General features: G+C 38.4%; 1 long non-coding RNA gene across 1 annotated transcript; it reads left to right on the forward strand.

Moving 5' to 3' along the window:
- Positions 1-863: 863 nt before the first annotated feature.
- Positions 864-2,385, forward strand: LOC131279634 (uncharacterized). Its single transcript, XR_009187031.1, has 3 exons — positions 864-947; positions 1,202-1,318; positions 2,156-2,385. It is a non-coding gene; the product is annotated as an uncharacterized lncRNA (long non-coding RNA).
- The last annotated feature ends 17,195 nt before the right edge of the window (positions 2,386-19,580 follow it).

The following is a 19,580-nucleotide window of genomic DNA, read 5'->3' on the forward strand; positions in this document are numbered from 1 at the left end:
AGGAACTAGCTGCACAGTGAGAACAGTGGCAGCTAGTTGTGGTGCAAAGATGGGTGGTGGTAGAAGGCGGAAGCCCAATGCACCCCTGGGGCTTCTGGCATGGGACATGATGGGAAGGGAGTTGATGTCCTGACTGAGGACATAGTCAGGAGAAGAGGTGGGGTCGACAGGGTGAGGCCAGGGAGGGGGAGGGGGTCCAGGATATGAAGCACTCTGGTGGAAGGGAGGAAATAAAAGCACACTGTGGGCATAGAGGTGGGCAGCGGGGAGGGTGAAAATAAGGAAAGGGAGGTGGTGGGCAGGTTCAAGGCACAAGCACTCGAGTGACAAAGAGCAACCCAGAATTGAGGGTGTGTAAAGAGAAAAATGGAGGAAGAGAGGATCAAATGGGCAAGAAGTCACCTATGGCAAAGATGAATAAGCCAGGGGCAGGGGAAATAGAAAGACGAGAAAAAAAGATACGGGGCTAGGAGAACCCTAGCGGCAGTGGTGAGGAGGTTTTCAGGGTGAGCTGGATAAGTGGGGATGGGCATGTAGGAGCCAATGCTAGGGGGAGGACTTTTGTAGCCAAGGGTAAGGCCGGTGATGGAGGTGATGGCTGTGATAGCAGGGAATGGCCAAAGAGTGATAAGGGGAGGAGGAAAAGGATGGAAATGTGGGAGAACAGGATGGAACTAGGATGGGACAAGGAGCTTCCCCAGGCATCATCAAACCCAGCAGTGCTGCAGGGGCTGCTCACTGAGGAGCAGATGTTTCGGCCCCCAGAGGTAAGAGTGAGACAGCAGAGGTGAGACGTACACAGAGAACTCAGCCACAGATGTTTCTCACTGGTCACTCTGCAGGTGTGGAGGGAGCCTGAAGGCCAGACCCTGGGATGCAGGAGGGGTCACAGAGGGAGCAGCTTCCTGTCCTCCAGACAGTTCCCTTCTGGCAGATGGTCATTCCAGGTAGGCAGGCATGCCCATGAATGATAGGTTATCTTCAAAATATCTGGCCAGTCCAGGGTGCTTGCACAGGGAGCTGCATGAGAAGTAGATGTGAGACAGCAAGCTCTGTTAGGCCTGGCTGGGTAGGGTTTCCTGGTGCACCATGGCCCAACCCATTCCCTGCATCACTGGTTTTCCAGTAGATATTTAACCCTCACCCCATGGCTTTCTTAAACATTCATTCCCGATGTGGTCCTCTCCTCTATGCACCCTAGGTGGCTCTGTGACCCTGGACTACCCTTGGCTATGCTAAAAAGGATGAACAAGAAAGAAGGGGAAGAGATGAATCACCTTATCCAAGGAGGACACACATCCAGCTCTTCCCTGGCAAGGTCTCCACACTGGAAAAAGAAAACTAGGTTACATGTGATGATGGCAGGAACAGTATGTCACAGTTCTTTATGGAGTCTCAGAGACCAGTAGCATATGAACTCCAAGAATGACGACATGATGCCAAAGGGTCATCAGAAACAATGTACAGGCTCACACGTGTTTTGTGTTTTAGCATTGATCAACACACTAATTAACTCCTGTGATCCCACAAATGCCCACTGAAGTAAGCCTGAACAAATATTATTTCTTAGGAGGAATCTCAGGAGTACAATGAAACTCCTTGCCCACAGCAGGTCCCTGAATCCCTGCCTCCCAAACAAACCAAAACTTATTCCATTGCATCTCACACATGCCCCAGTCCCAGCTCCTTTCTTTCATTCCAAGGGTGGGCAGAACAGGGATGTGAGAGTGCCCCAAGGTTTGGGTGTCTTTCCTATTACCCAGTCCTTTGGAACCTTTGCCAACTGAGAGGTACTTACTCCAACAACTGGCATCCTCAGAGACGTGCAGGTGGCATTGGCAGTCAGGGATGGTGAAAGGCTGGTTCATCCTTGGAGCAGGTGTGCAGGAGAGCAGAAGCTCACCTCTCAATGCACCATGTTTCTCCATTTTGTCTCTGCACTGATGATAAAAAACAAAAATAAGGAAGCCATGGAACCCAATTCTTGAACTCTCTTTTTTAGGAGAATTTCATCCATGTATAATGTATCCTTTGTACTTTGCCTGTTTTACACTTTTAAGTGAGATGATTGGTTTGAATAATACAAATTTGTGTGTGTGTGTGGGGGGGTGGATACTCTATTGACTTTTAATCAAAGTCTTTTTTTTTTGAGAAGACCCTTCTTAGGACACAGAATCTCAACGCTACAGGAGCAAGTGTGGCCTTACAAAAGGATGCTGCTCCCTGACATCACAGCTTGGACAAGAGCATCTCATTGAGCCTTCCAGAGGCTCTGCACTGCTCTCCACATCAGCCCTACCGCATGGAACAGAGATACTTAATGTGGGAGATGGACAGTGAGCAAGGACTCTCTTTGGCTGAATATCCGAAATTTCCTAAATATTAAAATCCATAGCCACAAATAAATGTGTTTATGAATTTATCCTCAAGCTCTCTGCCACATTCACATGGAGGGTCTGTGAGGTCTGGATTGAAACGACTGCGCACTTCAATATTACCATCCTCTATCTGCTTGCTACATGACAGTCTCTTCTCTCCTAGAATTTTGTACCAAGGTGTCCCTCTAGGCCAACATAATGGGTTTAGAAAAGTGAGAGGTGGGACAAGAGAAAACAGTGACTCTCTACTGTGGGCTGGTCCCAGAGTCCCTTACCTCACTGATTAATCAGTTCCACAGTCCTTGAAAGTGTGAATGTTTCCTAGGAAATACTGCTAAACCTACTGATTTATACCTGGAAGCTCTTCTGCTCTTAACTTTTGCTTCCCTGAACAGTATAAATTTGTTGTTTTGGTTTTATTGTTAACCTCAGCTTAGAACTCGTCAACATTGTCACTGTTGACATTTTTTTTAGGTCAGACATTTCATTTTGGTGCAGGGCTATTTTTTGGAATGTCATATGCTTAGTGTCATCCTTGGCCTCTACCCACTAAATGGCAGTAGCAGCACCTCCTGTTCCCCTCATTGCAACAACCAAGACTCTGTTGTCAAGTGTTCCTTGAGGGGGCAAAATCACACAATTTCAGAACCACTGACTTAGATAAAAACTGTTGAACCTCAATAACTTTAAAAACAAATGATATTATTTTTATTGATTTATGTAAATATGCCTTTCAATGTTTATCTGTGCATAGTATCTCCCCATATGAGGCAGTGAGAAAGTATAAAATGCTGAAGTAAAGCACCATATCAATTCCTGACTTTATTTTCACTCATGCCACTGCTAATTATAGTGTATTAACCTTGGCCCAAGAAGTTCAATTCTTTTCCATCCAAATGGTAAGAATTCAACTAGCACTGACTGCACCTACCTATGCTTGTTTGTCCTGCATCAGTAGTTTTCCCATTGTCTTTTATCCCACAGAACTTCAATTTTAAGCCATATTCTTCTATCTGTTCTCCCTTTACTTCAAGAAAATCTCTCTTCCCTCTAAAATTTTAGCTTAATATGTTTAATTGATTGAAGCCTTATGCTTTAATATGACATTTCAAAATACCAGTGATTCATAGCAAATATTTAAAATAGTGGGACTAACAAATTCACTTACATAAATCTGGGGTAATTCAGAAAAAGTATTTATGAAGTCATAATATTGTAACTACATTACATAGATTTAACCAAAATTATGATACAATTATTTTAAATGAATATCTTAGGAAAATGTTCAAGCCAAGGCATTGCTATCCACAGTTAAAAGGTCAAATTAAATGTTAAAATTAATAAATCATAACACTTTCTGCCTCAAAGAACATTATTAAGAAAGTGAAAAGACATTCTAACATATGGGAGAAAATGTTTGGAAACCATATGTATTAGTCAGCCAAAGGGATGCTGATACAAAATACCAGAAATTGGTTGTTTTTTAATTTGTTTTAAATTTTTTATTTTTTATTGAAGTATATCATTCATACATGAACATGCATGAACTGCATGAACAATAAGTATGAATAAAGATGGTGAACTTACAAAATAAACATACATAACATCACACAGGGGTCTCATACATCACCCTTCCACCAACTCTTTGCATTGTTGTGAAACATTTGTTACAAACTTGTTATACAAGAGCATTGTCAAAATATTACTACCAACTATAGTCCTTATCTTACATTTGGTGCATTTTTCTCCCAACCCATACTATTTTTCTAAAATATATTTTTGTTACAGATATTGTGAACTTGCAAAACAATCATACAGATGTGTAGATTTCCCATACAACTCCACGCCCTGGTAGAACATTTGTTACAGATTTATTTGGGGTAGGAGCTTACAGATACCAGGCCATAAAGCAGAAGTTACTTTCCGCACTAAAGTCTATTTTCACGTGTTGGAGCAAGATGGCTGCCAATGTCTGCAAGGATTCAGGTTACCTGGGTTCCTCTCTTCCAGGGTCTTGCTTCTCTCTGGGTCGAAGATACCTTTCTTCCCAGGGTTTACTTCCTCCAGGGCTCATAGTTCCTCTCTTCCTGGGGCTGGCTTCTCTCTCCTCTGTGAACTTACTTCCCAGGGCTCCAGCTTAAGGCTTTAGCATCAAACTCCAACATCAAAACTCTAACTTCAAAAACCCTCAACTTTTTCCTTTGCTATGCCTTTTATCTGTGAGTTCCCACCCACCAAGGGGTGGGGACCCAACATCCTAATGACCTGGCCCAATCAAAGCCCTAATCATAACTTAATCATACCCAGGTTTGGACCAGTTTACAAACATAATCCAATATTTATTCTTGGAATTCATAACTATGTCAAACTGGTATACCATGTATGTGTTAAGGGTTTAATATTCAGAATATGAAAAGAATTTCTACCATTCAACAACAACAAAAAGATAAACAATATAATAAATGGGCAAAGGACATGAATACAATTTTTTCCAAAGAAGATGTGGTCAAACAGCACATGAAAAGATGCTGAACCATCAGGGAAATGCAAATCCAAACCACAATGAGATACCACCTCATGCTCTCTTGAAAAAAAAAAAGAAGTAAAACACGGTAAAATAACAAGTACTGACGAGAAAGCAAAATGCTACTGCTGCTATGGAAACCAGTTTGGCAGTTCCTCAAACAGTTAAACATAGTTCTAGCCTGTGACCTGGCAATAGCAATTCTAGCTATATACTCAGAGAACTAAAAGCAGTGGCTTTCAATTGTTGTATATATACACCAATGTTCATAACAGCATTATTCACAACTGCCAAATGACAGGAGCAAACCAAGTGTCCATTAACTGATGAAGAGAAAAACAAAATGTGGCATACATATACAATGGAAGGTTACTTAGCCATAAAAGGAATCAAGTGCTGGGACATGTAGCAACATGGATGAATCTTGAAGATACCATGTTGAGTGAAGTAAGACAGACACAAAAGGACAGATATTGAATGATTCCACTTATGTAACCAGAACATGCAGATTCAGAGAGACAGAAAGTAAACTAGAGGTACCAGGGGCAATAAGGAGGAGAAAATGGAGCATTAAGACATAATGGGGCAGGGTCTCTGGTTTGGATGATGGATTTTTTTTTTAGGAGATACCAGGGATTGAACCCAGGATCTCATAAATTGGAAAAAGGCACTCAACCCCTTGAACTACACCTATTCCCCTGGATGATGCGAAGATTTTGATGATGGATGGAGGTGACGGCAACACAACAGTGTGAATGAGATTAATACCACTGAAGTGAATATTTAGGAGTGGTTGAGATGGGGAATTTTAAGTTGCATATAAAAAAAAAGAGACTGAAGAGTCAATGACTATTAAATGCAATGTAGGATCCTTGACTGGATCTAGTAATGGAGGAGAAGGTAAAAAGTTGTAATATATGTATATATATATCATATGCTTTCTATCAAGGGTAAATTTCCTGAACTTAATAACTGTACCTACTGTGGTTATATAAGTGAATAACCTTGATTTTAGGAAAGTATACATGTAAGTATTAAGTGGCAAAGGAGAATGAGGTATGCAACCTACTCTGAAATGTGTAGAAAATGGATTGATAGAAGGAAAGGAAGGAAGGGAGGGAGGAAGGGACAGAAGGAGGGAAAGAGGAAGGAAAATGTTAAAACTCAGTCACCCTGGATTTCTGGGTGGGAGATATACTGGAGTTCTCTGTATTGTTTTTGTATTATTTTGGCACCTTTCCTGTCAGTTTGAAATTATTTCAAAGTGAAAAGTTTTTAAAGAGTAACTCCAAAATTGAAGACATGATGCAAATGGTCTTTTAAAATATGGAGGTCAATAAAGAATGCAAAAGCTAAAAGTTTGAAGAGGTTGCCTCTGGGAAACTGGGCTTAGGAAGTAACTTGGGACAAGAGATGCTGGGTTTTATTGTTTTACATTTATCAGTTTTATAGAAGTATTTGCTTTCTAAACAGATTGCTCTGAAAGAAATAATTAATGTAAAAATAACAGGTATGGGTGTTTGATTGGGACTTTATTTTAAATGTTGTATGTTAGAATAATATAATTTTTTAAAAAAGAGTTCTACTTATGATTTAAATGCAATTTAAGGAGACCAGATACTCTGTTATACCCTCACAATGGAAAACATCCCAAGGCTATTTTATTGAGAGTGAACCTAATTTGAAAAGCACTGCTGAGTTTTCAAGAAAGTAAAGCAAGTCCTCAATGAATAACAACCACCACCACAACAAAAACATCAGCAAACAAAATGGAAATAAGCTTACAACTGAAACTCAACTGAAAAGGCCACACCAAAACCAGGGCTGCCCTGGAAGAGTGCCCAACCCATAATCCTAGAACTTTACTGGGTATGGACCCCACTGAGAAAGAGCCTTTCGACCTGATAAGCTGGGGGCTTAACCTGAGACCACCTCCAATTATGGAGTTATCTAAGAAAGACTTATCTTCAAATGCAGAAAGGGACTTAGAAAATCCTGCATGCTGCCCAAGTGAATCAAAGTAAAACCAATCAGTTTGTGTTGGAACTTGTGGGAAATTGATAATTAATATCAATAGTGCTCCCTAATGATTTGTATCTGTAATTCTGGCATTTGAATTACACCATACTCTCAGAATAAGAACTCCAATGTAAGAAATATCATTTAAAATGGATCAAATTTGTAGTAGTCCTAGCACCTAGAAGAAACCAAGTCAAATCAACTCAATGCATGCTCCTGAGGAGGTCTAAAGTTACAAAGTTCAAACACATAGTTCAGAGTTATATTTAACAAACAGATGAAGAAACCGTTTACCCCAAAGCAGCAGTCAAATGAATCTACAGAAAGCAAAAAATGTGCATAAAGCATAGATATTGGACATACAAGAAGTGGTATGCAAAATAATTATGTTTAAAGTGTTTTGAAGCAATGTTCAGTTTTAAGAAGCACAATGAATTAAAACCTCTATTTTAGGCAGATGCTGGCAGCCATCTTGCTCCAACATGTGGCCAAAGACTTTGGTGAGGGAAGTAACTTATGCTTTACAGCCTGGTAATTGTAAGCTTCTACCCCAAATAAAAACCCTTTATAAAAGGTAACCAATTTCTGGTATTTTACATCAGCATCTCTTTGGCTGACTAATATAGTGGCAATGCTATTGAGCTTTAATTTTTAAGAATGAAATTTTCAAGCCACCTGGCAAAAAAACAACTTGCCTGACAGGGGAAATCAGAAATCCAGCCATCAACAGTTAACCCCAGAAGTCAATAGAGCCAGGTTTAAACCTTTCTGAGGAAAATGTATCCTAATACTAACACTCTTAATCAAGTTTAATTCTAGTGTGAAGACAATGAACAAACATTTAGAAGCATTAAGACAAATTGACTAAGAACTATAAATCACATGTTCCCAGCTTTAAAAAAATACTGGAATATGAAAGTGTTCATTAAGTCAAATATCCCAGAAATAGAAATAGGAGAGGGGAAAAAATAGGAACGATTAAGGAACACTCAATATTATGAAGATATTAGGCCTTAAACTCAGTCCCAGGGACGCTGCTCACAGGTATGTGTGTGTGTGTATGGGTGTATGTGTTTAATACTGAATGCTTCATTTCAATCATAAATAAGAATCTTTTATAAAATAAATAATTTATTAATTCAATGAACTTCTTAGCTCACCATTTGAAAGACTCTTAGGGTCAGGTACTAGCATCATTACTGATGTTATCATGAAGAATAAATGTGATCATAGACTTCAAGGGCAAATGTGTGTGTGTGTTAGAAGAAAGATTCCTTTGGCTTTTCAATTCACAAGATCATGTCATGTGAAAGATAAATAGTTCTACAATTCCTGTTCAAACTAGATGCTCTTTTCACCTTTCTTTAAATGACCTGTCTATAATCTCTAGCACAATGTTGAATAAACATGGTCAATGTTCTCAAGGGTAAATGAGTAGATAGCAGGATTCGAGCTTCAAATGCAAATACAAACTTTACAGAGCTGTATGTAATAAAATAAGTTATAACAAAGTGATGCACAATATTCCATTAAGCTTCAGAAAGAAAATAAAAACCTTACAGATAAACTGATATTTTGACTGAGTTGTGATGTGTTGTTTGGATTTACAAAGTAGAGAAAAAACGTGTAGCAGCTTGATATACTTATGTATTCCAAAAATAGATACTGGATTATGTTTGAAAACTGGTCTGGATTTGGTAGTGATTAAATTACGATTAGGGCTTTAACATCAGTAGGGTGTTGAGTCCCCGCCCCTTGGTGGGTGCGCATTCACAGGTAAGAGACACGGCAAAGGACAGAATTGGAGTTTTGATGTTAGAGTTTTGATGCTGGAGTCTTGAACTGGAGCCCCAGGAAGTAAGCACACAAAAGAGCTTGATTGTGAAAAAAGAGAAGTAAGCCCTGGGAAGACAGGAACCCTGAGCCTGGAGAGACGCAAACACTGGGGAAAGAATAACCCAGGAAGCCTGAACCCTGGCAGATGTCAGCAGCCATCTTGCTCCAACATGTGGCAAAAGACTTTGGTAAGGAAAATAACTTATGCTTTATGGCCTGGTAAATGTAAGCTTTTACCCCAAATAAATACCTTTTATGAAAACCAACCAATCTCTGGTATTTTCCATCAGTACCTGTGGTGGTTAGGCTAAAGTGTCAACTCAGCCAGGTAATTGTGCCCAGTTGTTTGGTCAAGCAAGCACTGGGCTAACTGTAATACAAGGACATTTATGGACTTTAGTCACCATTGACTTTCCTGCAGTGGAAAATCATAGACAGCTGATTACAATTACATCAGTCAGGGAAAATGCCATCAGCAATGAGTGATGATGCTTTATCCAATCAATTGAATGCCTTAAAAGGAGAAGTGATTCCAGAATTGAATGAGAATTTCTCAGCTCATCTTTGGACAGCCAACATCTCCCAGAACTCATCAAGGACCTTCACTGGACTTTCATTGGAGCCTCTGGTTACAGCCTGCCTGAGGAACCTGGACTTGTGCATTCCCATGGTCATGTGAGAGGCTCTGATAAAATCTCTTACTATTGACAGATATCTCTTACTGATTCTGTTTTCCTAGAGAACCCTGACTAATATAGCACCCCTTTGGCTGACTCATACAGAATTTGCTGGGGTCGTGCTTTTGAATTACCAAAAGGCTGGAAGAGTTTTATAAACCGGTAAGGGGTATTTTTTCAGAGGATTGTGAAATGCTTGATGGAAATCACTTTGAAGAGACTGTTGATAGCAATATGGATGCTAAAGTTACTTTTTATGATGCCTTAGAAGTAAATGATGAAACTATTATTGGAAACTGGAGGAAAGGCGATCCATGTTTTAATGTTGCAGAGAATTTAGCCAGATTAACTCTTGGTGTTTTATGGAAGGAAGAATTTCAAAATGGTGAGTCTGGGCATTTAGCTGAAGAACTTTCCAAAGTAAATCTGGAGAATGTAGCTTGGTTACTCCTTGCAGGTTATAGCAAAATGCTAGACAAGAGAAATACTCTGAGGACTGAACTGTTAGGCAGAAAGAAAACAGAAACTGATTCTTGAAATTCCAAGCCTCTGGAAATCAAGCTCCCAGAAGGTAGTGCCCCATTTAAGGACTTAACTAAACTTGGAACATGCAAATCAGGATTGAAGATGCAGTTATCTCAGAAAGCCTTGTGGAAAGTCTTACTGTGTGATGGCTTGGACCCCTTCTTCTTGCATGCTAACTCATCAAGAGTTTTGAGAGAGCTGTATGAACCAAACCACTGTCAGTTTGGATTAAAAGGGACATGGAAAGAAGAGACTGAAGGAGAAACTGCTTTCAGAGGAAAACCATTGAAGCTGAAAGCTGGAATTAAGATATCACCTTGGGCCAAGAGAGGAACTCCACCCATGTGCACAGAGAGGGTGAGTTTGCCCAAGCAGTTGAAGAGGGTGGATGTTCCCTCCCGATGTTCTGGGAGAGTTTTGCCACCCCAGGTTACAGAGAGGGCAGAGCACATTCCTCAAGGATTAGAGAGGTTGAGGTCAATGCCCCATAGGTCTGAGAGGGTCAGGACTGTCCCCCATGGATTAGGGAAGGTCAGGTGGTCAATGCATTGCTCTGAGAGGGTTGAGCCTGTGTGTCAAAGGTAGGGAGGATGTTGTCTTCACCTTACTGTATTAGGAGGTTAAGTCTCTAAACCAAAGATTGGGTAAAGTGTGGCAGTCACCCCAACCCTCTTAGAGGGTGAGGTCTGGAGATTGGTCGACACCCAGATGATTGAGGAGGGTGAAACCATGAAAATGGTCATTGGGCAACATGTGGAAAGGGTGGGTCCCCATAAGAAGGACAAAGGAAAAGAAACCATCCTCCTAAGAATAACTCTCAGACTTTGAAATTGAACAGAGGACACCCTGCAGGTCTACTGAACTTTAGAGAAACTGTGACTCACATTTCCTTCCCAATTTGTCCTTATTGTAATGAGAATGTTTGTCCTTTGTCCATTGTATTGGAAGCAGATGAATTGTTTTTTAAGTTTGAGAGGCCTAAAGCAGATAAGACTTTACCCCAAGACAAACTGTATTTCTCTAAATTGATTGTGATGTAATTTATTACTTGCATTGTTACTGATTTAAGGTTGTTTTTTTTTTAATATTGTTATGTCTTTTTGGAATTCAGAGGGTGAAGTGTAGCAGTTTGATATAGTTATGAATTACAAAAATAGATATTGGATTATGTTTGCAAACTGGTCTGTACCTGGGCATGATTAAATTATGACTAGGGCTTTAATTGGGCCACATCAGTAGGGGGTTGAGTCCCTCCCCTTGGTGAGTGGGGACTCACAGATAAAAGATATGGCAAAGCACAGAATTGGAGTTTTGATGCTGGAGTCTTGAACTGGAGCCCCAGGAAGTAAGCACACAGAGGAACTTGGTTGTGAGAAAAGCAAACCCTGGGAAGAGAGGAACCCAGGAAGCCTGAACCCTGGCAGACGCTGGCAGCCATCTTGCTCCAACATGTGACAAAAGATGTTGGTGAGGGAAGTAACTTATGCTTTATGGCTGGTAATTGAAAGCTTCCACTCCAAATAGATACCCTTTATAAAAAACAACCAATTTCTGGTATTTTGCATCAGCATCCCTATCGCTGACTAATGCAGAATGCAATACTTTATTATTAATTGATATCAATATTTGAGCATCTTTTGTGAATCCAAAATTATCCTACACAGTTTACATACTATATCATCTATCTATCATCTATCTATCTATCTATCTATCTATCTATCTATCTATCTATCTATCTATCTATCTTCATCTGTCTACCTATCGATTTATCATTCTCCTTATATCAAAACCTATAGGAAATTATTTGTCCTTTTTTTTAAACTAGAATGAAGGAAAACAAGATCCCCCAAAAGTAACTGCAACAATTGTATATAGTTAATAAAGAACTATAACTCAAATCCAGACTTGCCTTTCTCCAAACTCACATATCTAGAAATATTGCACATTGCATATGAAAAAAGAGTCTAAGAAGAGGGGGTGTTTCAGATATAATTATAGACTTTCCAGTACTAATATCACACATGGTCAATTACCTATAAGAAGATGATAAGGCTAAGGGACATAAAAGTTTAAATTCTCAGAATTTGGGAATAAGGGCCAGAGGTGATATTTCTCTATTTTTCTCTCTCCTGACACTGACTTCAGTGATCATTATTCATAATACTAGTAGATAAATTTGGAGGAGATAGTGAAATATGGAGGAAAAAGTGAACCATATAGTCTTTGTATAGCCTGCTCCCAGTGATCATCATAAATTCATTAGCATATCTGAATATTCTGAAATTCAATGAGTTCTGTCTTCATATATTGCCATGGGTACCACAGATGGACTGGGGGATTTCCTAAAACAGTCAAAGTTCCATGGAGTGACATTAACAATATGAACCATGTATCAAGGATTCTTTTTATCACTATCTCATATCTTACCTTGTATTGGACATTCCCAAGACCACCCCTACATAACAGGACTTATGTGATTCAATGTAATGGACTCAAACTCATGGCTAAGATTTATTATAGCAAAGTAGAGAAAATACATGGCCATGTTGTAAGGGGAAACAACACTGGCAACGAGTGCAAGAATCCCTTTGCAGACCTTTAAAAAGATTTCTCTCTCCCATGAGAGGTCAAGGGGAATGTATGCTTCTCCTCAGCAACAAAAACACAGCAATACTAATGAAAGCTATGGACTATGGTTAGTAGTACTATTTGGATGATCTTTAATCAGTTGGAACAAATGTCCCACAAAAAAGCAAGGTGTTGGTGGTGGAGTGGTAAATGGGAATCCTGTATGGTATACACGATTATTTTGTAAACTCACAACATCTTTAATTAAAAAACAACAACACATTAGAACAACGTATATAGAAATTTTTTTAAAAAGTTATTTCTCAGAAGAGCTGTTAGTAAATTAAAATTTCCATTTTTAAGCACAAATAAATATGATTTTATTCTTAAAAAAATACAGCAATATGTATAGGATATTTTTGCCCCAGGAAGTCCACTGAAGACTCAATGCCTAAGGCCTGTGTAAGAAGCTAGTCCCGTGGGTACCTTCTGCTTATCATGTACGAAAATCCCAGACTCTTGGAAAGGAAAGCAGCTTTTTAGCCTAAACCACACTATTTGTACAAGCAGTTTAGGCACAGTGAACCACCCTCGTCAGTTAGGAAAAGTTGCATAACATCGAGCATCCAGAACTGTTTACAAATGAAGTAGCCAGAAGCTAATTCTTTGGCACAAGTCTCAGTTCTTATCTCAGTCCCTTTGATCAGGTGTTCTTAGGATTCTTCAAGTGTCTCATATGGTTTTAAAATGTTCAGTGGGGTGTAGAGCCATTATTTAAGCATTCTAGCTTTTTAAACAAGTTCATCCACTTCCCCTTTTTACAGTACCCAACAAACAATTCAAAATTAGCATCTGAAAAGGTTAAAGAAATGGAAAACTCTAAATATCTTCAAAGAAGTGATGAAAAGTATTCATCAACCTACAATTTCATGCTTGGCTAAGCTTCTTGCGTGAGTATGGGTGAAATAAAAAGATATTTCTGGCTGAAATAGTTTACTATTCTACTGATGGTACATCAGGATAGTTAATCAAGAGAAAAGTTGGATGCAAAAATCAATAACAACAACAAATGAATAGAGATATCTGTATATTTGTACTAACTCAATAAATAATGGGATATAAAGTAAATTAAAATAGTGACTAATTTTTAAAAATAAGTAAAATGCTAGATAAAAATTGAATAGAAAATTGACTAGTTAAACCATTCTAGGACCATTTCATCTTAAGAAAAAAGAATAGAAAAATCGATTAGCTTTTTTTTTTGGAAAGTTATTTAATTTTAAAAAAGCAAAATGAAGCAAAATAAAATAATAAAAAGTCCTTTATGATATTCACTAGACAAATAGTCATGAATGCATAGCTTCCAAACCAGAAGCATGCAAGAGATAATAAATAAAATTTAATCAAATTCAACAAAGATACTATAAAATGTTTGGAATGATTTCCTCCCAGGATAGCAGGGTCTTGTTATTCAAAGAATTGATGATGGGCAGGCAATAAGAGTAAGTGGCTATTATTTATATCCTCTAAATCTTCTTTCTTGTACATAAAAATACTTAAAATTTCCCAAAACTACTTAATGCAGCTATCCCAAATACAGCCACAAATACACTCTGCCCTTCTCAAACTAGGTGACTTAAATATCATCCATTTATTGCACCAGCTTCAAGTTCTGGAACTCGAATTGTATACTTGTCTATTTCTAATTATGTTTCTCCTAATTAGTTTTAGGTGCTAGCCCCTTAGGATCCAAGAACCTATGCTGATATGATAAGATATACATGGAAGTTTAAAATTCATGAATCTGTATTAACAAATAGCATTGCTTTGAATTCTATAAAGGAAAATACCTTAGCAGCAAACATGTATAATTTGGCCAATACTGAATATCTATAGGAATTTCTAATACATTCCCTTCTTTGGAGGATAAAATAGGCAAAAGAAATATTAGGGATATAAACTACATAATATATACATAAATTATATAATTTATATATACATATATATAAAGTCATTTTAAGACCATATGTACTAAATTATGAACATTGACAATGCAATGTGTTCCAGAAATTGACCACACATTACAACAGCAACTGTGTCCAAATATTGATTCTCTCAGCCCTCTGGGAAGGTAAATGAACAGACTCATCTCTTTTTATCTTGGTGTGGCATACAATCATTATAATTTACTATCTATGCCACACTGTGAAAATTATTGGGAAATAATACAGAGTGAACTTCAGAATAATCAGAGCAAACAAAAGAGTAATTTTGGGGTAGCATTATCTAACTGAAGTATAATAATGAAATACTTATATTTTCTTACTCCTAAACTTTACTTTCACAATTTAAAATTTCTGAAATTCAGTTGAGTCTTGCAATCATTTAAACATAGTTGTAACTATCACATAGAGTAGCAAGTTATAATGCTGTGGTTGATTCCAGTGTGTCTGTGCATTAGAAATAGTTTCAGTAACTCTTAACTGCCCCTTCAGTTTAGAATTTCTAGTAGTAATAAACAGGATGTTAAAATAAAAAGTAACTCTTTCCATATCAGTTTCAATTGTGTTTCCAAGAAAAACATGTTCCAACTTGTCCCAAATTCCCAAGAGAAATGCGTGCCTGTCAAAGCAGAAGTTGACACAGAAGATTCTGAAAACTTTTTTTGTGAGTCTTAGCTAACCACTGATACCCAGTTAATGGAAGACACAAAGACTGAGAGAGGGATTTTTAAAGGAATGTCAGGGTGCATAGACTGCCCCCTGGGCTTTTTAGGGAATGCATTTTTTCTTGCCTTCAATTCAGAGAGATCAGTTTAGGAACTTTGAGGATGGTGGGAAGATGGCAACAGACTGACAGGCAGAGCTGAATGCTCTCACAAAAAACAATGGAAAAAAGTCAAAATCTGTCCAAGGGACCTGCTTTGGGGGTCAGCAGACCATGACGGTGCTACACAAACCCCAGAAGGGCAAGGGACAGAGAGATCAAGAAACGGAGAAGACAAACATGAGTTACCAAGTCCAGGTGCAGCTGGGAAGGGCTCCCCTCTCCCACCCCCAAGATAAGAATCTGGGATAAAAACCTGTCTCACTGTAGCTGACTGAAAGGGGAACAGACATCTTCTTCCCTGTCAATTGTTTCAAGGGAAAAGGAAGGGGAGGTCAGGGTGCTTTTCTTCAATGAATTCGGCCAGCAGAGCTGGTGTTAAATCTCTGATCTCCAGAGTCAACACAGGAACACCAGAAAGCCAAGACTGAAACACCGCTATGGAAAGAGGTGCTTACTCACTCCATCTGCTGGTCAGTCTGGGAACTGCATGAATAAAAACTGCTCTCACTCTCTGTATCCAACCCTTGAGAGAAAATCTGCATCCCACTAGTGAGTCCCTGGTTCGATTTTGAAAACTTAAGCAGGGTATTTTCTAAAGACTGAGAATAAGTTGAACCAAGTATCAAAAAAGAACTGTGACGGGGGTGGGAGGGGTGGGGCGACCCACAAAAAACAATAGGTAAGAGAGAGAAATTAGCCATAAGAGTAAATACACCAAGATATACAGTTGCCTAGACATCAGCAAAAAAATTACAAGCCATACTAGGAAACAGGAAGAGATGTTCCAGCCAAAAGAATAAACCAAATATCCTAAAGAGATACAGAATTTAATAAAATTAATCAGTGATGATCATACAGCTCTCCTAAATTACTTCAAATAATTTAAATAAAATATGGCTAAAGAAATAAAAGCTATTAAGAAGACACTGGGAAAGCATAAAGAAATACTTGAAAGTCTGCAAAGAAAAGTTACGGACCTTATGGGAATGAAAGACACAATGGATAAGATCAAAAATACGTTAAAGGCACATAAGAGAAGATTTGAATTGCTTGAAGATAAAATTAATGATTTTGAAAACAGAACTGAAACTGGAGAAGAAAAGAGAACAGAAAGAGAAGAGAATGGAAAAAATGGAACAGAGTCTCAGGGAATTGAATAACAATGCAAAATGCACATTCACATTATTGGTGTCCTAAAAGAAGAGAATGGAAAAGGGGCAGAAAGATTATGAGGAAATAATATCTGAGAACTTCCCAACCCTTATGAGAGACATAAATATCACTATCCAAGAAGGACAATGCACCCCAAACAGAATGGACCTACCCCAAGACACTTACTATTCAGAATGACAAATATCAGAGATAGAGGATTTTTAAAACAGCCAGAAAAAAGCAAAGCATCACATACAAGGGACACCTGATAAGACTAAATGCCAAATTCTCATCAAAAACCATGGAGAAGAGAAGAAAGTGGTATGGTGTATATAAGGTACCAAAAGAGAAAAACTGCCAGCCAAGAATTTTGTATTTGGCAAAGCTGTCCTTCAAAAACGAGGGTGATGCATGGTGAGCAGAGTGCCCAAGTAAGTGCCTGCATGTTGAGCTGAGTGATCATGTGAGTGCCCATGCTGCCAGCCAGTGCCTGTGCAGCAAGCCGAGTGCCCATGCGATGAGCCAGTGCCCACACAAGTGAGTCACGCAGCAAGATGATGACACAACAAAAGAGAGACAAAGGGGAGAGTCAAGGTGAAGAACAGCAGAGACCAGGAACTGAGGTGAGGCAACAGACAGGGAACCTCTTTCTGTATCAGAGGTCCCTAGGTTCAAACCACAGTGAACCCTAAAGGAGAAAGGTGAGGAGACAAAAAGAGAAATAAATACAGAAGATCACACAGGGAATTGACATAGACAGCAAAAACAGCGGGGGGGAGGGGGGGAAGGGGAATGAATGAATGAATAAATAAATAAATAAGTAAATAAATAAATAAATAAATAAAATGAGGGTGAGGTCAAAGTCTTCACAGACAAACAGAAACTAATAGAATATGTTATCAAAAGTCCATATTTGCAAGAGATACTAAAGGGGGTGCTGCAGCCTGAAAGGAAAAAACAAGGGTGAGAGATTTGGAGAAGAGTTTAGAAATGAAGATTACTAGGAAGGGTAAACTAAAGGATAAGAAGACAGACAATAGAACAATATGACAACAGAGACAAGGACAAAATGGATGAAGCAATTTGAAGTTTTCAAGTAGCCCTTCACATCTATCTAATGAGCACTGAAATATGGAAAGAAGACCTTTCTTGAGCAAGAACACTCCAGGAACAGCAGAAAGTGGCACAGAGGATTAAAAAGAGTGAATCATCAGCAGAATTAACAGATTTCTGACTATGACTTTGAAAGTGCTGAGATTGTTGCTGTTTGTGCAGCTATTGCTGAGAAACAGAAGACAGTTTCAACAAATAAAGCAATGGTTATTGTGTCTGCTTCTGGGACTACAGAGGTTGTAACTAAGAAGGAAGACAGTGCTCCACACCAGATGGCTCTGTTTTTATCAAAGCCCATTGAAGGAAAATGCATAACATGAATTATTGGAATTTGTTTTTTTTGATTATCATTTAAAGTTTTAGACACAGGGACATTTATTCTGTAGAAACAGGGCAAAACTCCTGTTTATAAGAAAAGTCTTTCAGATGAAGAATATAAATCTAAATGGTAGCATTATTGTATAGTAGTTGGAGTATGCTTTGATAAGTTATGGTTTATACTTAAGATTAGAATTCTGAGCAAAATATTTTTGATATATAAATTTAATTTAATCCAAATATATGGATGGATACATTTTAAAGACACAACGTGAAAGCAAATTCTTGAATAGTAAATAACTTGATCAGTGTTTTTAAAGTGTTGATTCATTGACTTTTGCTTTATGATAAAGGAAATAAATGATTGTTTTCTCTCCTACAAATATACTGCTATTACTATTCACTCTTTTTTCCTTTCTTCTACAGAGCAAGTTTGTCACAAGGCTTAAATGTTTATAATCATTTTGATTCAAAGATGTGGTTTTCTTATATGTGGAATCTTTGAAAGTTCAGCCAAAAATGCATGCAAAGGTGAACATTCTGAAATTTCTCTTAATTCTGATTTGTGCTGAAATTTTTGGCTTTAACAAAGTTATAACAGTGGTAGTTGCCTCCTTCAGTATTTGTTCAGATGTGTGAAGTACTGATAAAAGTGATAATGATGGTTTTATTTTTTAGATTATTACTGTAGGTAGGTTAGTTCTTACAAGTGAGTTATTTTTTAAAATGTGCATTTTTTTAATAAGTGGCTTTTAAAAATACATCATAATAAATTTTACTGCTATATTTTAAAAAATAGGGGATGATGTGGGAGAAGGAAGGGAATACATGAGAATCCCTCAAACTTTCGTTGTAACTTTTCTGCAATCTAAAATGTCTTTAAAAATAAAGTTTATTATATTTAAGAAAAAAAAAGAACTTACAATGTTTCCCTGTGGAGCTTGGTGTAAAAGTGTCATAAAAAGCTGATTTCTGACTCAAGTCAGAAATCGAAAGAGCTAGAGACTGTGTCTGGGGCACTGTTTTGATAATAGAGCAAGAAGATGGTTATTTCTGAATTGGGAGAAGCTTGAGGGTCAAGAGTTCATTGGGGCAAAGGATACATGAGTTTCTTCAGCCACATCTGAGCCATTTAAGAATCAGCCTGCAATTGTCTTAGATATTATTCAGTGGAACTTCTTGGAGGGATGAGGCTGCCTTAACAGAAAGAAGCTGGAAGTGAACTGCCAATGCCGAGGGGCTGAGAATTTAATCAAGTCCACACAAGAGTATGCTCAAGTCCTCCCCTCCCCATCCCCCATGCTATGGGTATGAAACCATTTATAAACAGGGCCTTTAAGGATGTTAATTGTTAAGATGAGGCAAAATTGAATGAGGGCAAGCCTTTTTCCAACATTACTGAAGCAAATCATAAGCAGAGGGAATTGAACAAGGAGAAAGAAGCCAGAGAATGTGTCAGATGGCCATGTGACAGAGGCAGAGAGGCAAGCTAAAGAAGCCCAAGAATCAATCATGGCCAGAACAATACAAATTCCAGGAGGAAGCATGGCTGCTGAGACATTCATTTTGGACTGTTAGCTTCCAACCCCGTGCAACAGGACATTCCTATAGTTTAAGCAAACCAGTACATGTGAGTTTTTC

Source organism: Dasypus novemcinctus, chromosome 8 (genome assembly GCF_030445035.2).
Source record: "Dasypus novemcinctus isolate mDasNov1 chromosome 8, mDasNov1.1.hap2, whole genome shotgun sequence".
Classification (NCBI taxonomy): Eukaryota; Metazoa; Chordata; class Mammalia; order Cingulata; family Dasypodidae; genus Dasypus; species Dasypus novemcinctus.